The sequence below is a fragment of the Protopterus annectens genome, chromosome 14.part0, assembly GCF_019279795.1.
Source record: "Protopterus annectens isolate FY-2018-M chromosome 14.part0, PAN1.0, whole genome shotgun sequence".
NCBI lineage: Eukaryota > Metazoa > Chordata > Ceratodontiformes > Protopteridae > Protopterus > Protopterus annectens.
In genome coordinates, this window is record NC_056748.1 from 1,081,034,979 (window position 1) to 1,081,062,601 (window position 27,623).

At 43.0% G+C, this 27,623-nt stretch overlaps 1 protein-coding gene across 1 annotated transcript in view; it reads right to left on the reverse strand.

Moving 5' to 3' along the window:
• CFAP46 (cilia and flagella associated protein 46) overlaps positions 1-27,623 on the reverse strand; it is a 3,596,153-nt gene that overhangs the window by 1,659,894 nt on the left and 1,908,636 nt on the right. The gene's annotated exons all lie outside the window — the stretch shown is intronic.

Consider the following 27,623-nt stretch of genomic DNA (forward strand, 5'->3'; position numbering starts at 1 on the left):
CCTGAACTACCAGAAAACCCCTCTCTTTGAAGTCACTGGAAACTGTCAGGACTCTGGAAATCCCCACCAGCTCCTTGAGAAGCCAGCTTGATTAGGACAGTGAAACCTGGTGAACTTGGCCAGTCAGCACCTGAACTACCAGAAAACCCCTCTCTTTGAAGTCACTGGAAACTGTCAGGACTCTGGAAATCCCCACCAGCTCCTTGAGAAGCCAGCTTGATTAGGACAGTGAAACCAGGTGAACTTGGCCAGTCAGCACCTGAACTACCAGAAAAACCCTCTCTTTGAAGTCACTGGAAACTGTCAGGACTCTGGAAATCCCCACCAGCTCCTTGAGAAGCCAGCTTGATTAGGACAGTGAAACCTGGTGAACTTGGCCAGTCAGCACCTGAACTACCAGAAAACCCCTCTCTTTGAAGTCACTGGAAACTGTCAGGACTCTGGAAATCCCCACCAGCTCCTTGAGAAGCCAGCTTGATTAGGACAGTGAAACCTGGTGAACTTGGCCAGTCAGCACCTGAACTACCAGAAAACCCCTCTCTTTGAAGTCACTGGAAACTGTCAGGACTCTGGAAATCCCCACCAGCTCCTTGAGAAGCCAGCTTGATTAGGACAGTGAAACCTGGTGAACTTGGCCAGTCAGCACCTGAACTAACAGAAAACCCCTCTCTTTGAAGTCACTGGAAACTGTCAGGACTCTGGAAATCCCCACCAGCTCCTTGAGAAGCCAGCTTGATTAGGACAGTGAAAGTATGTGCTAACCTTCAAACCTGACCCTTGTAGCGATATCTTTGTTTTTGAGAACTCTGCTACCTTAGGCAAGTTTCCCTCTCAGGTTAGCCAGCAGCCTACAACCCCCTCCAACTTCACTTTTTTCCTGCTCAGTAGGCCTTCACAGTTTGACTACCTATTCTCTCTTCTTGCATGTTTGTACCCTACCCCCTCTCTCCTACAGTCTGTCTCCTTGTAACTGGGCTGTCTCCAAACTCAGTTGTAATTAACTCACTGGTCACTAGGAGGCATCTTACTGTACTGTTCATTATCACTGACCCTGCTTTTTATCTCCCTATCAGACCCCCTAGCCCTACTTTAATACTTTTTTATTCTTCTCTTCCTAGCACCTGTTCAGCACTTCCCTTCACCTATCCCAGTATATATTCCTCACTACACCACAGCTGTCTTACAAGTCTAAGCACCTTGTAGTACCCTTCTCTGTGTTCCTGACTATACCTAGGATACACTAGCCTGCTGACCTTCTGCAGCTTTCTCACACTACTAAACTTAATTAATTTACCTGCTTCTTTCTCCCTTACTACTGATTGTCTTCCTTGGCTGTCCCCTCTCTTGTCTCTGCCCGCTCCGTTCGCCCTGCGGGCTCACTCCGCTCCCCTCCCTACCCCCAATTCCCACCCACCCCCAGGGGTCCTACATTTACCTTGCCTCTAGACACACCTCTTACCTCTTCTGCCCAATCATACTTACAGCCTCACAAATTGAGTACCACCCTTCACTTAGCCACTCCTACTTACCTACTATAACCATCCCCACCCCTCTCTCACTAACACATCGAAAATATCACAACCCCTACCTCTGGCCTACACTCACACAGTACTTTCACCTATAACACACCAGTTAACTACATTCAAACTTACAACTATTTCATCATGACTACAACTATCCTCCAATCACAACTAAAATTACCTATCTCCTTCTTACTACTATTCCTTCTCACTACTACCTATTTCCTAACCTCCTATGAACACACCATAACTATTTCTCTCTCACTTCCCACAAAACATACCAGTACACCTGCAACATCTCCTCCTTTATCCTTCTTTCATACCTCCCCACAATCCATCTACCTATTTGCCAAATATCACAGGCTATTACACAACAAACTACTAAAAACTAAAACAAAGAAAATAATCGATACCTTCCTAAAACATAAACTAAGAAACTATTTTACTCTACTCCATCTACTACTAGATGGTGACATACACCCCAACCCAGGCCCACAAACTACTACTACCAAAACACACAAAGATCATATCAAACCCCTCTCTCTTTCATCCACTACATCATCTAACTTATTATCCTTGGCCCATCTCAATATACGTAGCATCAGTAACAAACTTAGTCAACTCCATGCCCTATTAGAAGTACACAATTTTGATATTCTATGCTTATCAGAAACTTGGCTAAAACCTTCAATTAAAGACATTGAAATTACCCCACCTGGATATAACATTGTTAGACTTGATCGCACCTCCAGGAAGGGAGGTGGAGTAGCTATTCTATATAAAACCAACCTGAAGCTTACTCTACTTGACCTTACCCTTACCCAAAACAATAATGCTGAAATAATCTGCTCTAAAATTCAAATTAACACTACTAAAGCAATAAACATTATCTGTGCATACCTCCCCCCTGGAAATAACATCCCTACTTTAGAACAGCTTCTTGAACAACTCTCTACTAACTTCCCTCAGGAAACACTATTCCTTGGGGACTTTAACATTGATTGGAAATCCTGTAACAATGCTAACCCTACCTCCCATATAAACCTTTATGGTTTCAAACAACTAATTGATAGTCCCACTAGAATAAATAAAAGAGCAAAAAAGAAACCACCTTAGACTGGATTCTTACAAACTCCCCCCTTCAAACCTACCAAACTGGCATCCTTCCTGATGACCTTAGTGATCACTCCCTCACCTATGTCATTAGAGCTAAAACTAACCTAAGCTTACCTACCTCTCATAGAACACTATATTCAAAAAAGAAATTTAATCCTGAACAGTTTCAAACAGAACTTTCACAATACAACTGGACCCCTCTAAAACACCTCTCACTTAACAATGCTGTTGAACATTTCAACTCAGCATTCCTTGCAATCTTAAACCAACATGCCCCAAGTCGTACCATTAGAACAAAGACCAAAACAGCACCCTGGCTAACCTCTAATACTAAACAAAAAATTATACTCAGAAATAAATTTTGGAAAAAATGGCGTTCCTCTAGAAACCCAACAGATCATCAAACCTTCATAGAGCTCAGAAACAAGACCAAAAAAGCCATCCTTTCAGATAAAAAGAATTATTACTTTGAACTCCAGCAATCCACCAAAAAAGAACCAAAAAAGTTCTGGTCCACTATCAATAATCTTCTTACCCCAGGCAAAGTAGTAACACCCAACCCACAGAATTTAGACCCTGATAATCCCTCTTTAATAGCCAACAACTTCAATACCTTCTTTACTACTTCCATACAAAGTCTAGCTAATCACTTATCTCCCGATGCTTCTCAACTGCTTTTAAATAACATCAACAACTCCCTTCTTCCCCTTCAACTTCAACCCATACCCACCTCCTACATACAATCTCTTTTACAAAAACTTAAACCCACTACCCCCTCAGCAGATAAGCTTCCTGATGAATTCCTTCAAGTAGCAGCTAAAGCTATTGCCTACCCTGTTTCTATCCTAATAAACAGATCCATAAAAGAAAGTACTTTCCCAGCAATCTGGAAAATATCACACATCATACCCTTACACAAAGGAGGCAAATCCACTGACCTTTCAAACTTTCGCCCTATAGCACTATTATCTCCACTAGCTAAAATCATGGAAAAATGTATACATAAACTACTACTTAACCATCTCCTTCATAACAACCTACTAGCTAATACTCAACATGGATTCAGACCTGCACATAGTACTACCACTGCACTACTTTCTTTTACCAACACCATCAACTGTAACCGTAACAACAATAAACTAACCTCTTCTCTTTTCCTAGACCTGTCTAAAGCCTTCGATATGGTCAACCATACACTTCTTTTACACATATTAAAATCCCTTGCCCTGGATTTCTCTTCCTTAACCTGGTTTTCATCCTATCTTGAAAATCGACAACAAGCAGTGCTATGGAAAAACTCTCTATCTGCTCTACTACCTGTCTCTTTAGGAGTACCTCAAGGATCTATACTAGGCCCACTCTTATTCTCTATCTTTATTAATGATCTCCAATCATCTATCCAAAACACTACCTGTATACAATATGCAGATGACTCTACCATCATTTGCACAGCTTCCACTCAAACTGAACTCCAGTCACTGACACAATCTACCTTTTCTACCGTTGAACAGTGGTTCTCAAAAAGATGTCTTCTTCTCAACCCCAAGAAAACAAAACTATTACTATTCTCACCTACCCACAAATCTTCTCAACTAAACTTCACTATTACTGCAAGTGATAATTCCCTCATCTCCCCCGACTCTTCTACCAAACTGCTTGGTGTTACTATTGATAATAATCTTAGCTATGATTTTCATATCAATAACACTATAAAAGCAGTTAATAAAAAGATTGGTTCACTGTATAGAATTAAACCCTTCCTTACACCAGAAGCACGAACCACCTTAGCACAATCACATCTTATCTCAACCCTACTATATGCCTCCTCTATTTACACTAATCTCTCTAAAAGCAATCTTAGGAAACTGACTACATCCTACCATAATATAGCTCGTTTTGCCACAGCATCCCAGTATAGAACTCACCATTGTCTAAACTTAAAACACTTACACTGGTTGGAACTTCCTAACAAACTTATCTATCAACAACTCTTAATAACACATAACATTCTATATCAACCAGCAAAGACACCTGCTCTTAGTAACCTCTTGACCCCCTATAATAACTTGAAACAACTGCATTCCGCCGAAAAGCTACAAGTCAAAACAACTAGAATTATAAATTCTGCAGGTAACTGCCTTTTCTCCAACTCAGTAGGCAAATTATGGAATAACCTCCCCTCACACATTACCTCTCTAGGCTCCTTTCATCTTTTTAAAAAACAACTTCTTTTTCATCTGAACAACTTCTGGCTCTGCTCTTGTACCAATCCAGACTAATCTACTATCTTCATTCTACTATCATATTTCCTCATTTCAAAACTGCAACCTTTCTCAATGATCACTAATAACTTAATGAATGACTGTTAAAAAAAAAAAAAAAAAAATATAGCACTATATGTTTTTTATTACTTGATCTAGACTAATATGTATGCATTAGTGCTCACTGTCTGTGTCACAGGCATTTATTGTAAATGTTTAATTTCTATAACCTTGCTTTAATCTGAGGAGCTTTTCTCCCCGGGCCTCCACTGAAAATGGAAATTATCCAGCTGGACTAGCCCGGTCAACAAATGTAAAATAAAAAATAATAAATAAAAAAATAAATTCCTCCCTCATCTCTCTCCAGTATGGTGCAAAGGAGTTGCAGGGTAAGTGATCTGTTTCATTCATTCGACTGTCATTTGTTATTTTTATTTTACTAAATTAATGGTGTTTCTCTAATGGTGCCTTATAGACATTGTTGCTTGCAAACTGTTGTTGAGCCTTACTAATTTCTACCTGTATTGTGTGTCCTCTACTAAGAATGACTTGATGGTATCAGCAGTTTACTAATGACTCTCATATGTAGGTACTAGGCTACTGGCCCTAGGGCCTACGTAAGCATAGCCAAAAAGGTACGCTGGCTTTCGCCACACAAGAAAATTATTTTCCTGTGCCCCTGTCGGGCAGAGCCACAGAAGTGATCCATGGGGTGAATTTTCTGGGGTGAATTTTCTATCTCCCATCCAGTCATCAAGATTTTTCTTGAAGAGTGCCAATGAGGAGCTTTGTTTGATATAGATAAGTAGCTTGTTCCAGAGTATGGGAAGTCTCTGGGACAGGAATCTATCCCTCCAGCATGTTCTGTTTATTGTGATGATGAGGTTTACGTCCCTAGAGCGTGTAGCTCTCGGAGGGATTGGGATTTCTTTAAGTGGAGTATGCCCAACAGCTCTGGGTTTGGCATTGCTTTTGTATGTTAGGCAGAGATCGCCTCTGCATAGGCAATATGCGATGGAGTAAAGCTGGAGTTTTTTGAGAAGGTCTGCATAGGGCATCTGTTTGAGGTCAGTAATCCTCTTTGTGAGGTATTTCTGCGGCCTTTCCCGTGGTTACAGATGTCTTGTGAGGTACATACCAAAAGAGGCACTGTATCCTATAATAGGTCTGATGAGTGACGAGTACAGGGGAATAATGACCTCTTTTTTTCCTGGATGAGAAACCTTTTGTGATGAGGTGTGCCACGTAGACGGATTTCTTGACTACTGTGGCAATGTGATTATCAAAGGAGAGACTACGGTCCACCTGTGTTCGAAGGTCTCTTATCATACTTTCAGTGTTAAATAGACTACCGCTTATGTAGTAGTCCATGGGTAAAGAGTTTTTACCAAAAGGGATGACAATGCACTTTTTGGCACTGAGCTTGAGGCCATGGCTTTGACACCAGACATCTGTCTCAGCGAGGTCCTTTTGTAGGATGTCCACATTGTTAGGAGTTTCGATTATGGCTCCAGGTTTGCAGTCATCTGCAAACTTCATTAGCCAAAGACCTTCTGTGCTAGCCTGTACTTCAGAGAAGTACATACCAAACAGGAGAGGACCCAGGACTGAATCCTGTGGTACTCCACTTTTCACTGGTCTGAAGTCGGATTTGGAATCTGCTACTTTCACAGTGTGGGTTCTGCCAGTGAGCCAGTTGGCAACCCATCTTGTGACATAGGGATTTATACCTAGTTTAGTGAGTTCATCTATAATTCCAGAGTGGGGGATGATGTAAAAAGCCTTGGCGAGATCTACATAGGCTGTGTGAACCACCTTACCCTCATCCATGGCTTTGGTGGCCACTTCAAAGAAGTCTATCATATTTAGGAGACATGATCTGCCTTTTACAAACAAGAACTGGATGGGGTCCAGAGCTTGGAGATTGCCAATGTCATTGTTTATAAGTTCCATGATAATACGTTACATAGCCTTGCAGACCAGGCTTGTCAGGCTAATGGGGTGGTAGTTCACAGGGTCTGTGGTGGCTCCCCCTTTGTGGAGTGGGATAACCATCGCTGTGCACCATTCAGTGGGCACAAAGCCTGAGGTGAGGCTATGATTGAACATGGTATTTAGGTGGGGTGCCACTTCATGCAGAATGGAGCCTGGGATGTCAGGTCCCATGGATGCTGTGTTCCTGGCTTTGGAGAGTATGTTTTTTACCCGTGCAGCCATGATTACAGGAACTTTAAATTCTTCTGGTATAGAGATGGGCCCTTTAGGGGGGTGAGAGGGGGGTAAAGTTAGCACTGAACCTATCTGCCAGGATGTTGGCAATATCAGTTGGTTCTGTATATTTAGTGCCATTGTGCTGTAAAACTCAGAGCAGATCTGAGTGTTGCCATTGAGATTCTTGACATAGCTATAGAATGCTTTGTAGTTGTCTTTAGAATCAGTGGCAATTTTGTTTTCATAACTAGCTTTGGAGGATTTTATGAGGGATCTCAGCTTCTTACTGAGGCTGACCACGGAGTTCCTCCAATCATGGGATTTTGCTCTTTTTTTGCAACAGTTTCTTTATTCTGTTGTACAGTTTGTTTATGGCAGGGAACCACCAGATTGGCTTCCTTTTTTTGGAGGATAGCATCTTGGTTCTGTTAGGGATTGCACGATCCATGCACTCATGTAAGTGCTTATAAAGTGCATTTGTGGAGAAGTCAACAGTCGTACCTCTATTGTCCATATGCATGGGTGTCGTGAAGTTTTCCACTTCAGTCTTAAGAAGCATGAAGTTGGCTTTGGAGAAATATTTTATGGTCATTTCCCTAATGGAGGGTGGGGGTGGGATGTGGATGTCTAGGGTGATTAGCTCGTGGTCAGATCTGACTAACAAAGAATTGACCTCTGGTGTGGAACACCGGTTGCCCGTGTTGGTAATGACCAGGTCAAGGATATTGCTGCCCCTGGTGGATAAGTTGATCCAAGGCATTGGAATTTATGAATTCCAAAAAACATTGAGGAAAAGAGTTGGTACATGAGTCGTTTTCCCAGTTAATGGTGGGGTAGTTGAAATCGCCCATTATTAGTGTGTTAGGTTGTACCCTAATATTTTCCATTGTATCAAGAAATGAGGAGTGGGAATCTGTAGCAGGCTACAATTTGGATTGCGGTCTTGCCCAGAGTTAGTTGCACTTGGATAATCTCGGATGCATTATGCTAAGCAACTAGCCTGGAGGTGTAGATATCCTTAATGAATATGGACACATCTCCACCTTTAGTGTTTCGGTCCAGGTTAGGTGGCGGAAAGTTGTGGTATGAATTATAGCCTGGTAATGCAGGGGTGCTCTCTGGAGCCTTGAACCAGGTCTCTGTCACTGCAAAGATGTCGATGTTCTCCATTTTAAGGAGTGCCTCGAGTGAGTGCATTTTGAGGTTTAGACTTCTAGCATTGAGTAGCATTATCCTCAGATTTTGCTTGCTTTTAGCGGTTATGGTGGTGAAATTGTCATTTGAACCTTGCCTAAAAAAGACACTGTAGGGGTGGCAAGAGCCTTAGACAGTAAATAGGCACTGTAGGGTTGGCAAGAGCCTTAGCCAGTATCCGGAATCCCAAGGGCGATAGGTGCAGACCATCTCTGGCAAAGCATCGTGGTCTGTCGATCATGTCATCCCAGGCAGACAGATACTGGATCCGCTCAGTACTTCTGTCATCTGAATTCCATGTTCCATAAGAAGGATTGAATGCTTATTATATTAGCACAATTATTTGCAAGAGGTCTTACAGAAGCTGCAAAGATAATCTAAAAGGAAGAGATTTTACAGCACTCTCACGTCCTTTCATTGCCCATAAAATGTACTATAAGAATTGTAGGTTAAAATGCATGAAGTGTTTTAAAAAAGTGCTTTTTAAAATGTAGGTTTGATTTAAAGAGCTTGTAAGGTTTAGAGCTATTTTAGCAAATTTCTTTTGCTGCCTTGTCCTTAATTTTTCAGTGTTCATATGCTGCACTGCTGCTAAAAGAATTGCTTATTGAAAGATAAATGTCCTTAATTTGCCAGGGTATTACCAACATAGTACTCTTTGCTACATTCTGTGGATGTGCTGTTAAGATGGTTGATTTCCAAATAAGCCTAGTGGCTTCATCACAATAACTATAATTGTAGAAAGAAATTCTATATTTACTAAATAATTTACACTGGCAATGCATTTATGTTGGCAACTTCCTGCTATATACAATTCATCTTGTATTAATTTAATTGGATTTCTATTGAACCTTGAATATATACAGAAGTTATTAAAAGTTATGTACTCACCATAACTATACATCTGTGCTGTCTCTTTTCATCCTTCCCTATTCAATAGGCCATGGATCTAACTTTGGCTTCTTCTAAAGACTTGGCGCAATAGCTTGAGCTCCTTCACCTACTCAAAATCCAGCAGACTGGCTAGAACTACCTGAGATTGAGTTTGCCCTCCTTCAGCCTGCACTACTGTCCTTAGCACCTAAAATGTACGATAAAACAGTAAAGCTGACAATAACATCCCAGTTGGACTGCATGAAGGAAGGAAAAGGAGGAGGAAAGGACTGGAGCTCTTCCAGAGTCGGCAATATAACACTCATCAGGTTAACCTAGGGCACCAGGAAATAAAAACGTTACAGTAGGAATGTGGTCGGAGGGCAGGAGGTTCAGGAAGGATGGAAACAAGTGTGTACATAACTTTTATATCTGATGATGTCCTTTTCATCCATTCCTCAACCAATGGGGCTAGAAAAAAACCCAGGGTGGCCTCAAGGCAGGATATTCCGCAATACAGTAGAGCCAAAGACGGCTCTGTTTCAGAAAGAATGTCTAACTTGTAGCGAGTAATGAAGGTGAGTGTTAGACCAAGTGGCAGCTCTGCAAATGGCATCTATTTTATTTATTTATTTTACTTTTGTTTACAGGGAGTGTCCATCTGGGCCAGAAGCCGTTTTTCAGCAGAGGCCCTGGCAGAAACGTTCCAGTACAAAAACATTTTACAGAATTTTAACAGATACAGAGTTGTCTACTAACAGATCATGAAGTAACACTACATAGTTGGCTGCTAAACTAAATATCAACTATTATGTAAAGCTTAAGACATGATAAGAAGGATAAATGCAACACAGGTCATTTGGGAAACTTCTGAAGATTAAGCAATACCAAGCAGAAACTGTATACAATAGAAAACGATTGCTTCTAATAGAGTAACGTCAGTGTTTTTGACATAATCCTAATGTTATGAGAAGGATGAAAATTGAGAAGAGTGGAGGAAGGGAGTATTAAAGGAATGCAGAGGAGTATGGTGGTAGGGAGTAGAAGAGGTGGTAAGGAATGGGAAAGAAAATGTCCCGTAGTGGTAGGGTTAAGTGGTCTCACAGTAGGTAACAAGTACTATGTGGGGGGGTGTATTCACCCAGGAGTACTACAGGAACAGAGACAATTGTTGTCGGGGTGGTCCCGGAGAAGCACCTTACATTTGGAGGTACTGGAAGAGTTTTGTATATGTTCAGGGATGGAATTCCATGTTTTGGATATCTGGTTAGAAAACAGAGAATTCCCAAAACTATTGCTGGCCTTGGTGACTTTTAGTAGAAGTTTGTAGGAGGATCTTAGTGTTCTATAGTTAGTGTAAGGCTGAACTAAGTCTTTGAGTGCAGGGCAGTTACCAGGTTGTTGAAAGATGGAGAGGGCAATAGCTGATTGGTTCAGGGATAGTAGGTTGGGCAGTTCAATCCAGTTTAGTTCATGTAGAGCAGAGCAGTGGTGTAACCTCTAAGGATGGTTTGTGGCACATCTGGCTGTTTTATTGTAACAGGTTTCTAATTTGTTTTAAGTCACATTTTTCTGAGGTTTGCTAAATGGAAGAAGCATATAAAAGGGAGGAAAGTAAGTGTGTCCTGCCTATGGCATGTCTGCTGGGGTTGATAAGGTAGGAATTGGCTCTGTAATGTGTGCCAACTTTGATGTGAACCTTTTTGATAGTCTGTGCTGTGTGTTTATCAAATTTTAGGCAGTTATAGATAGTAACCTCAAGAAGACTGGTGTGTTCAACTGGTTCAATTTTAGTTTTATTAGAAGAGCAGATCATAAAGGGGGGAAGGTGATCATTTGACTTGATATTAGAGAAGAGCATTCATTTTGTTTTGTTTGGATTAAGTATTAGTAGATAGTCTGAGAGAGATCTTTCAATGTCTAGAAAGGATTTTTTCTACAAGTTCAGGATAGGAAGGAGCCAAGCAAATGAGGGAGGAGTCATCAGCATATTGCATGATGGTGGCATGGTGGTTGGCAGTACAGAGTTTGTTAGTAAATATGGTAAAAAGCAACGGACCTAGGATTCACCCTTGTGGGATGCCAACTGTGACTGGTTGCAGGGGAGAGAGCTCATTGAGCCACGACTGCTTGTTGGCAGTCTGATAAATAGCTGTGAAACCAAGATATGGCTGGTTGGCTGAGTTTTAAGAATGCTAGTTCATTTAGTAGTGGTTGGTATGGTACTGTGTTGAATGCCTTTGACATGTCTAGAAAAATGGAAAAGACTAGTTGACCATTGTTTCTGAGCTAGTTGATGGTAGGTATTGGCAAAACTTATTAAAGAAGATATGGTACTGTGGGTCCGAAACATACCTCTCAACCATACCGAATTACTCCGTTTTTACCAAGTTTTGGGGTCCAAATAATGGGGTGCCACAATTCCCGAGTGGCACCCCTTCATTTCCGACTTTATCCCACCTTTTTTTTTTTTTACTTTTTTTTTCGCTTTTTGAACTGATGTCATCACGTGCATGATGACATCAGCTCCGTCAGGTCAGCCTACCAGCCTTTCGGAATTGAGCTCTGTGAGCAGGAAAGAAGACTATATGGATTTATTTTTCAAGGACTGCTGCTGCTTGAATGAGCCGAGTGACTGCTTGAATAGTAATATATTTATTATCTGGTCTATTTATTTGCAATGCGAGTTGAGGTAGTGAAGCTTTTCAAATCCATTTTATTATCTGGTTTTGGTTGAAATCCCGTGAATGGACTCGCAGTTGCTACAGAAGCTTTTCAAATCCATTTTATTATCTGGTTCTGCTTGAAATCCCATGAACGGACTTGCAATTGCTTTTTGCTTACGTAAGCTGCTTGAATGGTAATTTATTTTATCTGGTTGAAACTGAAATACCATGCATGGAATAGCAGTTGCTTATTTTATTATCTGGTCGAACCCCGTGAACCCTGTGCTTCACTAACTAAACTCGCTTCGCAAATAAATAGACCAGAGTAGCTCAAGAACTGCAAGTCCATCAAAGGGGGTTCAATCAGATAATAAAATAAGCAACTGCAAGTCCATTCATGGGATATCAGATTTCAACCAGATAAAATAAATTACTATTCAAGCAGCTCATGTAAGCACTATAAAAAGCAACCGTTAAGCTTCACTACCTCAACTCGCATCACAAATAAATAGACAGGATAATAAATATATTACAAATCAGCATTCATAAATAGACCAGATAATAAATATATTACCATTCAAGCAACAGTAGTCCTTGAAAAATTAATCCAAACAGTCTTCCTTCCCGCTCGCAGAGCTCAATTCAGACAGGCTGGTAGGCTGACGGAGCTGACATCATCGAGCACGTAATGACGTCATCTCAAAAAGCAAAAAAAAAATTAAAAAGAAAAGCTGGGAAAAAGTCGGAAATGAAGGGGTGCCACTCAGGAATCATGGCACCCCATTATTTGGACCCCAAACCGAGTAAATCGGCACGGTTGGGAAGTATGGTTCTATGTAAATAAAATTTGAGCTTTCTATGAACATCAATTAAATGTAATGCATATACTCCTTTATTAGAATATTTTGGAAAAAATACAGGCAAACTGATGATCTGATTTACACTGGACTTGGATGCCACCTTAGCTATAATTGATGAATTTGGTTTTAGAAAATCCCTGTCTTTAGGAAAAACAAAATAAGGTGGTTTACATGAAGCTCTGAAATATTCTTTGCACAAGTGATTGCCACAAAAAAGAACATTTTTCATGTCAAGAACTTAAGATCCACTGAAGCTACTGGTTCAAAGGGCAACTGAGTGAGAGCCTGAGGAATCACAGTATGTCCCATGGAGGGACAGAATCTTGAACTAGAAGTTGAAGAAGAAAGGTTCCCTTAAAGAAAGCCTCAGACACCTTTAACAAAGCTATCGGAGTCTCGTCATGACCTATGTGAAAACTGGAAATGGCTGTCAGTTGAACTTTGATTGTTGAAAAACAAGAACATTTCTGGAACAATTCCGACAAGAATTTTAAAACAGAGGGAAAGGGAGCTGAGAATGAGTCCAAACCTTTCCCCATAGCCCAGAACGAAAATATTTTCCATTTGCTTTCATACTCTTCTGGTGCTTGATTTCTGTGAAACAGAGAGGACATGAACAACATTTTCTACAAACATGGCATTCCTGGCCATAGTAAGAATTGGAGTAACCACATGGTTAATTTCTGGGAGTTTAAGTCAGGGAGAGGTTGCACAGAAGGAGGACAGATCAAATTTGGCATGCAAGCTAAAGTCCAGGGTGGACTCAGCAGATAAGACCAAAGATATGAGAACTTGGCCTTGACCCTTCTGGCTTTCTGAATGAATTTCATAATTAGAGGAAATTAAATGAATGCATAAAGGAGACTCGATGGCCAAATGTAGATCAGAGCACCCCTTGGTGACTGTCCTTGAGGATGGATCAGGGCAATGTAATTTCTGCATTTGTTGTTTAGGTAAGAGGCAAACAGGTCACAGCAAGGTAGAACCCAGTGACTGAAGATTTCATTCATCACTGTCGGATTCAGGGACTATTTATCAGGCAAAAGAATGCGCCTGCTCAGTCTGTCTGCTAGTACACCAAGTCCCCAAGATGTGCACTGCCAGCAGAAAGCAATGGGAAGACATTGCCCACTGCCAAATTCTCAGCACCTTTCAACACAATGGGTAAGACCTATTTCCCCCCTGTTTGTTTGTGGTGAATCCCTGTTTGCCAACTTTGTTGGCAAAACCTGGAATTCGTTGCCAAACTATATAACCCTACAATCCTCCAAAAGTCTCTTAAAAAAAACTCAAACAGCATCTCAAAGTGAAATGGCTACGCCCATGTACCAACCCTGATTAAGTTATAAAATTAAAGCATATTCTGTAATTATCATAACTTATAACTACGTCACCAAGCTCTGCTTCCAATCTGATGTCTCTTACTTTTAATTGTGTCTGTCCGTGAGAATTGTGAGTCCCTACTAGGGAACACTACTAAGCCATTGTATATAATCACTTTGTTTTTATAATTGTTTGCTAACTAATGTGTAATCTATGTAGGTTTGTCTATGTGGAGCTTTTTTCACCAGGCCTCCACTGAAAATGGACATGTATCCAGTCGGACTATCCCGGTAAACAAATGTAAAATAAATAAATAAATGTTTGTTGATGTACCAGACGGCTGACATTGTCTGTCTGAATTGCAATCCCACCCACTGGAAAACCATCTTGAAATGCCTGCAATGCCAAAAGGACTGCTCTTATTTCCAGAACATTGATGTGGGGGTTGGATTCTAAGGGTGCCCATGTACCTTAAACCATCTGCCCCTTGTAATGCTCCCTCACCCTAAAAGGGAAGCAGCCATGGTAACTACTGCCATAGGGAAGAGTGGAGAACATGGGTGGCCTGTTGTCAATGCTGATGACGTGATCCATCCCTGTATGTGGGTTCTGCATACTGTGATTAACCTGATCACGGTGTTGAAGGGATGATAACACGGAGACCATTGGACAGAGAGAGTTCATTCCAGAACCCACATATAAAATCAGGACATACAAACAAGAATGATGGTTGAGGCCATTAGCCCTAGAAGTTTTAGAATTAAGCATGCTGGAGTGAATGGATTGGCTAGTACTTGTAATGCCATCTGACAGACTGAATGAACCCTCTGAGGAGGAAAGATGGCTATTCTCAGTTGTGGTGTTCAGGTGGCATCCAATAAATTTGAAATTCTGAGTTGAGTGCAATTTTCCCTTCTGCCTGTTCACCATAATCCCCAGGAGGTGAAGTGATTGGAGTAAGAGGACCCATTGGAGAATTAACAGTTCCTTGGATGGAGTGATACAAAGCCAATCATCTAAGTACAGGAACACCTGGAACACCTGCAATCTCTGGTAGGCTGCTATTGCTGCCGTGCATTTATTAAACACCCAATGCGCTGTGTTTAGTCTAAAAGGCTCTGAATTGAAAATGATTGTCTCCCGGCCCAAAATGGACAAATCTCCTGAAGTGTCTGTGGATCTTTATGCAATAATAGGCATCCTGGAGATCTATGGAGCACCATCCATTCTTCCTTTTTGAGTAGTGGCAAAATGAACTGAAACGTGACCATGCAGTTTTTTTTCTGCTTCACATATGGGCTTAAATGACTTGGGTACAATATTGGCCTTAGAACCTGGAGTAGATACCAGATCCTATCTGATCTGGTGGGACCTGCTGGATGATTCTTTTCTCCAACAAACTTTCAACTTCTGCTGTTATGGATTCCAACTGATTGGGAGGCACTAAGGAGTTAGAAATGGAATTGAGTATCCATTGGTTATTATCCTTAACACCCAAGAATCAGAAGTGATTGTCTGGCAGGTTTGAGGGTGTAGGGATTGGTGTGTCCCCCAGCTGCCTTCACAATGCAGCAGTCAGGCAACCCTTTAGGAGTGCTGGAAGGATTTTTCTGAAAAGAATCCACGGAATCCTTGGTTTTGCAGTTCCCTTCTGACCCTTGGATGAAGTCCACTGAAATTAACTCCTCCCCTGCCATGGGGAGGTCTGTCTGAAGAAACATTCTTGGTAGGACCATGCAGTTTCTGAAAGTACATCTTTCTCCCTTCCTGGCTTATTCATGGAGAATGTTCATTGAGAAGTGGAAAAACAGACTCCAGTGACAAAAAGAGTCTTATCATCTTGTTTATTCTAGTTAGTGTGTCTTTAATTTTTGGTTCAAACAATGTGGTACTATCAAATGGAGCACTGATGAAGGATATCTTGAAGCCCTCCACAAAATCACACAACCACATCCAGGCATGGTGCCATAAGGCTATGTTAATACCTGCTGCTCTGGCTGTCCCATCAGCTGCATTTGAAAGCAGACACATGGAAACATTCAAAATAGAACATAAGACTGAAAGCTGAGATTCCACAGTCTTCTGGATATCCGTTGACAAGTTACCTGAAAGAAAACTGGTAATCGCTCTGGTCAGTTCTTTTTGGAACTGAATATGAGCCATGTAGTTCAGTGCTATCAGGGAAAAAGTAGCCGAGGTGTATGCCCATTTTCCAACTCTATCCAAAGCCCTGGACTCCTGGAAAGATGAGCCCTCCTCTGAGAGTTCCTTCTTTGTGGCTGCCACTATGATCATGGCATCCACAGGAGAACCGTACTCCAGTGAAGTCTGTCTTTTGATGCCACCAGAATCCTACCAGATTTCTTTGGTAAAGGCTCTGCTGTATCAGGGCTCCTTGCAGGCTAACTAAGCCACTACTTCCGTGTGGGATTTGGGGGTCAGCATCACCCATGATGTAGAAGAGTTAGCTCCAAAAGCCACAAATAACACTGATTCTTCCAGGGAAGGTACATCTGTGGACCATCATCCCTTTCTATTTTACCAATTCTAGGATTTCTCTGAAGGATATGTCTCCAAAGGGGGATTTAAGGGAGCACTCCACTTTCTCCAAATCTGGGTCTTCCGTGACAGAGTCTGATGATGAATCCAAGTGCTTATGTTTGTGTGTCTGCTTTCTATGTACTTGACGATGGGGTATATTTGGTGATAGGTCTGAATCAGACTGAGAACTCAAAGAGTACTTCCCCAAGACATTTGGAAGCTGACTGTCCCGTTCAATGAGAAGGAGTGGATTCCAGAGCATAATACATTTCAGGTCAGATTAGATCCAAAAAGGATGGTGGCACCTCTTTGCCTGAACATGAGAGGACCTGGTGGAACGCCTCAAAGGACATGGAAGAGATAAGAGACAAGGAATTCTCTCTAAAAGCCAATACAGAGATAGTCCTTGAAGCCCCAGCCCTCCCTGGCTCTGAGGCCAAAAAGTACAGTTGTTTACACTTACCATAAATGTAGAAGTTCAAGTGTATTCACTGTGTCCGTCATATTTGGGTTATCCCTCGGCCACCCTGAATACCAGAGGCGTAGTATTTCTGCGTCCGTTGCAGTCGCTTGAGGACTGACGTCAGGTCGTCCGTAGTATAAAGTAAGGCAGCCAACGCCATTACATCAGTTTTTCTTGCCCTAACCTGTCACGAGCCCCCAAAGTAGGAGGCCAGGTTCTGGTGGAAGAACCCCACCAGTGGAAAATGAATACCAATGTGTCCCTTGTAAGGAAAGAAAGAGAAAAAAAGGGGGATGGTGGGAGGGAAACCAGGACTGCAACAGTGAATACACTCGAACATCTACATTTTTGGTAAGTGTACACAACTGCACTATGTTCTTCATGTTTCACTGTTGCAGTCATCACATTTGGGTAGATTCCCAAAGCTGAGGAAAAGGGGGGAAGCAGTCATGGAAACTAGGGGCTGGCTATGATGCTCTGCAGGACTGCAGAGGCAAACCCTGCCCTGGATTTGGAGAAGACAAGCAGGTGGTAATGCTTGGTAAAAGTGTGAACAGATGTCCAGGTGGGAGCCTCAAGGATGTCCCTGGTGGGGACTCCTCCTCTTAGGAAAGCTGCAGAGGTGGAGGCTGCTCTGGTGGAGTGTGTTCTGACCCCCTTAGGGGTAGGCTTTCCATGTTGTTTGTAGCACAAATGGATGCAGTGTGCTATCCATTTGGAAATGGTTTACTTGGAGATGGCTTTGCCTTCTTTTCCTGTAGCAAAGCGAACCAGCAATTGATCAGACCTTCTGAAGGATTTAGTCCTGTCCAGATAGAATCTGAGCTGTCTGTGCACATCTAGAGAGTGCAGAATCCTTTCCCCTTTGTTCTGTGGATTAGGAAAGAAGGTGGGCAGATGAATGGATTGTTTTAGAGACACACTGGACACCACCTTGGGCACGACAGACGGGTTAGTTCTGAGGGATACCCTGTCTGCATGGAAGATGATGAAGGGTTCCACAGCCATGAATGCTTGCAGCTCAGAGACTCTTCTGGCTGAAGTGATGGCCAGAAGGAAAGCTGTCTTCCAGAAAAGAAATTTTAGCTCTGCAGAAGAAGCTGGTTCAAAAGGGGGCAGAGTGAGCTTTTCCATGACAAAGTTAAGGCCCCAAGTTGGCGTTGGTGCCCTTCTGGGGGGACCTCAAGTTGCTAGCCCCTCTGAGGAACTGTTTGATCAAAGAGTGTGAGAAAATAGGCTGCTCAGTGGGAAAATGAGCAGAAATAGCAGAGGCATGAATTTTTATACATGAGAAACAGAAACCACTGTGTAGTAGGTCAGCTAAGTAATCCGGGATGAGAGGGGTGGAGGGCTGTGCTGTACTGGCTCTCTTAGCCTGGATCCAGGTGCAGAACCTTTTCCATTAATCTGCACAAGATTTTCTGGTGCTAGGATGTCTGGCCTCATGGATAACATCCAGAACCTGTTTACTTAACATTGCAGATTGGTTTGGGGTTAGGGAATAAGCCAAGCTGCAAGACTGAGTGTCTGCAATTTGGGATGCAAGAATTCCCCTTCCCTCTGGGTCAGTAGGTTTGGAATCTGAGGAAGATGCCATGGAGGCACTGGGGACAGGCTGCACAGCAAGGGGTACCAGTATTGTCAGGGCCAGTCTGGAACAATAAGAATGGTCCTTGGTTTTTCCTCCCTTATTTTGAGCAGTACCCTTGGGATGAGAGGTAGGTGAGGAAAGGCATGGATCTATAGACTGACCCAGGGGAAGGACAAGGCATCCACTTTTCAAGCCATGCAGTGATGCTCCCCGGTGCAGAATTTTCTGAGCTGATGGTTGGAGTGGGAGACAAACAAGTCGACCTTCGGGGTTCCCCATTTCTCAGTTATTAGAGTGAAGGTACTTCTGTTGAGTTGCCACTCGTGTGGGTCCAGAAGGTTTCTGCTTAATTGGTGTGCCAGAGTTGACAGAGCCTGGTAGAAATTGTGCTAACAGGTGTAGATGCATGGAAGAGGCTGTGAGCCAATGGGTCATGGCCAGCCTGCACAGAGGGTAGGAGCAACTCCCTGCTTGTTGATGCACCACATCACAGTGGTGTTGTCTGTTTTTATCAAGAGAACCCCTGGAGAGAGAAGGGGCTTGAAATCTATCAAGGCATGCTGCACAGCCATCACCTTTTTTTGACTGATATGCAGCGGGATTTCCTGAGGGCTCCATTGGCCCTGTATGCACCTGCCATCCAGGTGTGCACCCCAAGCATAGCCTGATGCTTCTGTGGTGAGGGTCTGGGTGGCACGGGGTGGGGAGAAGGGCAGTCCCTTGTTGTGGGAGAAAGCTGTTGCCCACCAAAGAAATTCCTTTCTGGGGCAAGTAATTATAGGTAGAAGAGTTACCAGGTCTTGAGAGTGTTGACACCAAAGGCTCTTTAGGTACCACTGAAGTTTCCTCATATGCAGTCTGGCATATGGAATGAGTAGTATGCAAGATGCCATGAACCCCAGAGTTTGCAGGGTCTTCCTTGCAGATAGCTAGGGCCTGGTGGCTAGTTGAGAGAAGTAGTTTGTCAGGAAAATTTGTTTCTCTGGTGTAAGGAATGCCATCTGGGATGCTGTGTCCAGACTTGCTCCCAGGAAGATTATCCTTTGGGAGGGCACCTGTTTAGATTTCTTTTCATTGATTGTGTATCCTAGGAAGGTTAGTAGTGTGTTTACAAAGGCCAGGGGCTTGAGCAGCTTTTCCTGGCTGTCTGCCTGAATAAGGTAGTCATCAAAGTATGGGTAAAATTGAATATTTCTTTCTCTGCAAAATGCAGTGGCTGGAGCCAGACATTTTGTAAAAACTCTGGGAGCAGTAGATAAGCCAAAGGAAAGCACAGAGAACTGAAAGTGTTGAGACTCTGCCCTGAAGCGTAGATATTTCCTGCATGATTCCCTGACAGGAATGTGGAGGTAGGCCTCTTTTAGATCTAGGGTGGCTAGCCAAGCGTCCTTGGAAAGCATGAGTAGCAGCTGCTGGAGGGTGAATATTCTGAATTTTGGGATCACCAGGAATGTGTTTAGAATAGATAGATCGAGGATGAGGCGCCAGGTGCCCTCTTGTCTGGGTACCAGAAAAGGTCTGGAGTAAAAGCCTTGGCCTATCTGTTCTGCAGGAACCTGCTCTACTGTTCTCATAGAGAGAAGGGAAAGGATTTGCTTTTGAGCCTCTGCCCACTGATTTGGTGATAGATCTGGGAACCATTTTGGGGTTGGAAGGGTATGGAAGTAGAATTTGTATCCCTGAGACACAATGTTCAGAACTCATTAGTCCTTGGTTATGGTGGCCCAGGTGCTTGAGTGAAATGAGAGTTTTCCTCCTAGGGGTAAGTGAAGGTGGGCAGAGGGGGGAGGAGGAGAGTCATTGTGAGCACTTACCATAAGGGGGTAGCTTAGAACTCCCTGGTCTTGAAGTGGAGATAGTCCACTGCTTAGATCTCTGCATTCCCTGAGGCTGCTGTCTGGGTGCTCTGTTTCCACAGGGCCTAGGCTGGGCTGGTTTACTCGGAGCAGGAAAGGACCAGTGCTTGGAGGGGCAATACCTGCTGAACCTGGGGTCTAGACTTGTAAGAAATCCTTAACTGTTTGCATAGATTTTGCTTTTTCTTCCATCTTTTTTAAGACCTCTTCTGCCTTAGTACCAAACAAGTTATCTTTGTGCAAGGGGGCATCCAACAATTTAGATTTGACATGGTCTGGCAGGGGTTGTTCCTTAAGCCATGCATGTCTTCTAATGACAGATCCAGTGATGGCTGCCCTGCAAGAAGCTTCTAGGACATCAAAACCACAGTGTAAAGTGTGTTTAGTTACTTGGTTTGCAGAATGCATTAGGTCTTGTAAATCTTTAGATTCTAACCAACTAGGAAGGGAAGACATTTTTTGTTTAAGGAGTTTTAGAGTAAATTTCAGCATATGGAATTGACAATTTAGTGCCCTGACAGCAAGAGTAGCTGAGGTGCATACTTTTTTACCCCATCTGTCCAATGCTCAGGAATCCCTGTCTGAGGGTGTGGGATTCTTAGCAGAGGTTGCTTTAATTCCTTTGGGCCTTGAGAAATGACCTCATGGTCAGCTGTTGGATTTTTAAAAAGATATTTATGTGAGTAAGGGACTCTATAGCACCTGTCAGATTTTCTGGGAGCAGGAGGTAGGGCATCAGGAATCAGGCTTATTCAAGGAAAACATCATCCACAACATCCAGGAATGGAGGTATGGACATGGGTCTATGTTGTGGAAGATCTAAGAATTCCCTGAGTCTCTTTTTGGACTGAGGGTAGTCCTGACTCTCCCATTGAAAATACTCCCTTAAAGTATGCAGGGTTTCCCCAAAGGAAAAATCCTCTCGGGGAGAGGTTGAAGGAATGGAGTCCTATGCATCAGAATCCTCATAAGTAGAGAGGCGTTGCATGTCTTCATAGTGAGAAGCATCAAATCCATCTGACTCTTGTTCAGACAGAATTACAGGAGACAGATTTAACCATAGGCAAAACTGCTCTAGAAATTGTAGCATGCTACAGGCCACCCTCTCGAACTCAGGAACACCACACAGCCTTCCTGACGACACTGGAGGGTATAAATGTATCTCCAAACACCATCATATTGGGTGACTTCAACTACCCGAATATAGACTGGGAACATTACTCAAGCCCTAACTTTCTAGCCCAACGGTTCCTGGAGTTCATAAATTCAAATGCCATGGAACAGCTAGTCACTGTTCCCACGAGAGGAGAAAATATACTAGATCTCATTATCACAAACATGGGGACAAAATGCTCCACACCGGAAGTATATCCCTCATTGGTGAGATCTGATCATAAACTAATCTCACTGGAAATCCACATCCCGCCCCCACCCCAAACAAAAAAGACCACAGTGAAGAACTTCTCTAAAGCAAACTTCACACTACTCAAGACTGGTGTGGTATCCTTCAAGGCCCCTGAGCCAGTGGAAACCACAACCCAAGCTGCGGAAGCCCTTACAAATGCCTTCTATGAACACCTCCAGGACTGCATGGATCAGGCAATCCCAAATAAAACCAAGACTCTTTCCACAAAGGGCAAACGTCCAGTCTGGTGGACCCCAGCCATTAACAAACTTTACAATAAGAGGAGAAAGCTATTACATGATAGAACAAAATCCATAAAAGGGAAGTCACCCCTGATCATCACTAGTAAAAAAATACGAGCACTCATAAAATCAACTAAGGCCAATTTTGAGAGAAAAATTGCCATGGATTCAAAGGACAATCATAAGACCTTTTTCAGCTATGTTAGGAACCTGGGTGGAAACTCCCAGATATGCTCAGAATTAGTCCAAAATGATACAAAAATCACTGAACCCACAGACATTGCCAACATACTGGCAGACAGGTTCAGTGCAAACTTCACCCCCCTCCCCTAAAGGAGAGATAACTATCCCAGCGGAGTGTAGCCTCCCAGACATCTCAAATGCGCAGGTGAAAGCTGCTCTCTCTAAAGCTAAAAACACAGCATCAGTGGGACCAGATGGTGTCCCCGGCTGTGTGCTACACGAGCTAAATGAGGAATTAAACCCGCACATAAGGCAGCTGTTTAATCTCAGACTTACCAGAGGATACGTGCCCAAGGAGTGGCGTACGGCAACTGTGGTCCCACTCCACAAAGGCGGTGCCTCTACGGACCCTGGTAATTACCGCCCCATAAGCTTAACAAGTCTAGTCTGCAAAGCTATGGAGAGGATCATAATGGAGCTCATAAACAAAGATATAGGGGACTTGCAGACATTGGACCCAACCCAGTTTGACTTCGTCAAGGGAAGATCATGCCTTTTGAACTTGGTCGACTTCTTCGAAACAGTCACCAAGGCCATTGATGAGGGAAAGGCAGTCCATACAGCCTACCTTGACCTTGCAAAGGCTTTCGACACAATACCCCACTTGGGTATTGTAGAAAAACTTACCAGCTTAAATGTAAACCCATATGTCACAAGATGGGTTGCAAACTGGCTTAAGGACAGAACCCACAGGGTTAGAGTTGCTGGCGCTATGTCAGACTCCAAGCCGGTCACAAGTGGTGTCCCACAGGGCTCGGTCCTTGGCCCCCTATTGTTCGGCATCTACTTCTCAGAAGTACAGGCCAACATGGGAGGACTTTGGCTGACAAAGTTTGCAGACGACTGCAATAGTGGAAAGTGCATCAGACACGGATATCCTTCAGAAGGGACTCACAGAAACAGATAGCTGGTGCCAGAGCCATGTCCTGAAGTTAAACGCCAAAAATGTATAGTCATACCCTTCGGGAAAAACAAGGTAACCCCAAGCTACCATACAGGTGGCAATCCACTAAGCACAGAAGAGGTTATCAGGGACCTGGGGACCCAGGTTGATAGTGGCCTTTCTTTTGACACTCACGTTGCTAAAGTGGTTAGAAAGACCTTCTACATTGCCCACCTGATCATGAAGGGATTCACATCCAGATCTAGTGAGGTCATTGTTCCCCTGTACTCTTCACTTATCAGACCAATGATAGAGTACAATGCCCCATTCGGGATGTATCTCGCCCGACATCTGCAGCAATTGGAGAGACCCCAAAAGTTTCTCACCAAAAGGATAAAGGGACTCCAAAATCTGTCATATGCTGCCAGATTGAAGAAACTCCAGCTCTATTCAGTCGCATACCGTCTGCTCAGACGTGACATGTGCCTGACATACAAGGCCATGTCCAACCCGGAATTAATGGACATGCTCCACCTCAAAAAATCCAAATCCACCAAAACCACTAGAGCAAGCGACTTAAACCTTAGCACGGATATAAATAGGACGTGCTGGAGGGATAGATTTATCACTCAGAGACTCCCTATGCTGTGGAAGAGTGTCCCGGTCCATGTGAGGCAGAGCACCTCGCTGGCTCTGTTCAAGAGAAATCTTGACCTGTGGATGGGAGATCGTAGGTTTACCCCGGGAATCATCTCTGTGTCACTGCTGGACAGAGGCACAACAAACTAATGGGTACAGTATTTTTTCATATAAGGGGTGGTGTAAGCAACAAAAATTCGGGCTAGGCTTATAAATGCCTTGGGGCAGATAGCCTAGTATAAACCTATGAACCTATGAAGGGGTAGCCTGGCTTCCCCTGATCAGCATGATAAGGTCTTCTGCCATTTTAAGCATTTAAGACTGAGGCAAAGTAGCAGGCGCATGAGAGTGGGTCATCATTTTTTGGGTGTGGTTCAAACCCTGGGCCTAAGAAACTTGGTTGTTTTAGAAGAACTGTAGTTGTGAAAGAAGATGTCGGTTTGTGTCGAGATTCGGTAGTGTGGAGGACTTCCTCGGAAGCCGGTGCCTGCTCAGCAGCTCCGGACCCATCCAAGGTAGAGAGGACCACAGGATCCTTAGTTGAAGAAGAGTTTTATGGCATACTGGACTCCAAAAGGGTCTCAGTAGCATTCTGCGAATCAACAAAAGCAGGCATCAGGGGCTAAGAAAGCATTTCACTGAGTACCGGAGGACTGACAACTAGCTTAATGGAAGCGTCGTCTGTAGATTTGGGCCAGTGCGGTCTGTCAATCTATACGATTTTTTGGAAGATCTGCTGTCGGATGGCTTACCGAAGCCATATTGGAATTCAAAGACTGTAAGTGAAAATATCTGGCTACAATAAGGGCCCAATGATGGATAGTTCTGGTGTTGAACAAAGCACAGAAGAGACAATGGGGGACATTGTGGTCTGGGCCTAAACAAGTGACGCAGTAACACTGGAAGTCTCGGGGTGGTATTTGCTTTCCACAGGCGAGACAATGGTTAGCTTTTTCTGACATTGTTTAGTGCAAGAAAAAAGGATGCCCAACGTGGTGCTTAGCTTTAGAAGACTTCAACTTCAATTCGGAAATGAAAACTCAGGTAGCAGCCGACCGGCACTCGTGCGAACTGCTTCTGCTTCGGACTCCATGGCAAGAAAGACTGATGTAATGGCGTCGGCTGCAATACTTTATACTACTGACGACCTGACATCAGTCCTCCAGTGACAGCAACCGACGCAGAAATACTAAGCCTCTGGTATTCGGGCCGGCCAAAGGCAACCCTGCAGGGATAACCCAAATGTGATGACTGCAACAGTGAAACATGAAGAACATCTGGAGCTGAGCTATCAACAGCAGATACTCAGAGAGGAATGGATAACTCTTCCAGTTCCAGAGTCGATCTCTCTCCTTAGGCAGTGGCTCCTAAGCTTCAACTCTGACTCTGTTCTTGACCTGAGAGGTTTGGAGTCAAGAGGCACTGGGTTGTAGTCAGAGCAGAAGTGGAAGGCATTACTGGCATCAATGTAGTAGCTCTAGAAATATTTGCATCTGAGGGCTTCATTTCCGAAGAATGGACCTGTAAACGAGACAAACAGGGAAGGGTCAATAGTAATGTTCCTCACTCTATTAGAGAGGATAGGGTCAGGAGGATCCCCAACCGTATTTGTGTCCATAGGAATCTCCACATCATTCTGTCAATGTCAACTTTGGTGAGACTCCTAGAAGAATGGGCAGACCTGGAAGAAAGCAATTAATGAAGACCCAGATCACTACTGCAGAATAGGGGAAAGGAGCTGAGGACTGATCAGATCCAGAGCAATAAAGCCTGGTTGGCGATGGAGAGTAGATCCAAGGTGTCAGATCAAAATGCTTTGGCATTTTTCGTACAGGAGCCATTGAGGACTATTTTGGGGGTTTCTTAATACCCTCTTCAGGAGTCTTCTTGCCTGGAATTGGATCCTTCAACTCGGACGCTCCTTTATCCTTTTCTTTTTCCTTCGCTCTTGACGTCAAAGGAGAGGGCGAGACCGCCACAAAAACAGAAGTCGAAGGAAGGAGGCCTTTTAGTATATGCTTATCTCTACTGGTCTGAAGAGCTTTGTTGCCAAAGGATACACAGGCTTTACATTCTGTTTCAAACTGCACTGCTCCCAAGAGTACAAACAGCATTTATCACACTTCTTGAAACTCTTGTTCAACATCCTACGAAAGTCAAGACACTGCACAAAGCTGAAAAACCCTACTCTAATAAGGACAAACTATACCTACAGTTTAACTATCAAAGAAATACTAAAGGCAATATTGAACTGACAGCAAACATAGTTAAACTATATACATATTCATTTTTTTATATACAAGACAGGGGAAGAAATAATAAAGTAACTTGCAAGAAATTACTAAGTAATTTTGATATTCTAAATAAAAAGGTAGAACAAACACATACAAAAAATTACATCTGAGCCTCAGTGATTGCTCAGTTGAAACAGCAAACAAGATCTGGGGTAATTTGACAGTGATGAGGGATTTATGGCTAGGGGAGGAGACACAGCCTTGGATATGTAGATTTGAAGATGCCGAGGATGGATACGAATCAGATCCAGGTCCCAAAGGCTGACTAAGATTAAAGTGGACATCATCAAAACAAGCCATTTCCTGTAATCCAGAGCTAATACATCAGTCTCCATCTACCCAGTGTGTGACACTGAGCCAGTGATCCATTCAAGCAGTGCTCTGCGATAGTTGGACTAAACTTCGCAAAGGTCTTCTGGGCCTCATGACTGTTGGGTACCTATGAACTTAAACTCATTAGGCAAAGACCTATGTTCAATGCAGCAAGCAAAAATGAAACAGAGATTAAAACAAAACACACACACAGACGCACATGTACTTTGTTCTGATGTGCTGAACAGACACTATATACTATGTGAAAAAGTGAAGGCAGTGTGGTTCACCTGGAGAAAGATTGCTAAGGGAAGGGCTGTAAGTTTATAATATCAAAGGTATTTGTCTTTCACAGAGAAAGAGAGATATTCTAAGGCCAAAACTGGGGACTGTTTGTCAACCCTGAGCAGTATTAAAAACTAGGAAAATCTCTAAAAAACCTGTGAGTCTACCCATGGAGTACCAGGATTTGTACTGTGGATGTACTGAAGGAGTACCTGAAGCACAAATGTAAGTGCATTTCAGGACCATGCACCTTGACCAGGGCTGCAGTGGTTCAAGTTATTACTATGATTATCATCGTATGGGATATATTTATAATATTTCTGGAAAATAACTCACATTTTCCACTGGCATCAAGCATCTGATTTGCCTGCGGAGCCATTCCTGACCTCTGAGGTGATTGGGCACATGAAATGCTGTTCCACAATGTGTTCAGGTGAACAATGCCCAAGAGATTTACAGAAATATTATATCTTTTCATATACATATTGAATTATTACTTGATTAGTAATGTAGTATGCATATTTATGCATATTTGGATAAATATGCATACTACATTACTTGATTAGTAATGTAGTATGCATATTTATCCAAATATGCATACTGCATTACTAAACAAGAATAAATATCTGTAGGGATAGCTGGTGGTGGAGTTTAAAAGTCCAGGAAGCCATAAAAAAAGGAGTGCAAGAAAAAAGTGACAGACAGAAAAGACAGACTGTGCTAAGAAGAAAATCTGATTTGTTAACAAAGGCTAAGGAAGCAGTAACAGCAGCAAAGAACAGGGGATTAGAGGCATCATTCCACCAGCTTCTGGAAAGGGAAACAGATGACACACAAACTATCAG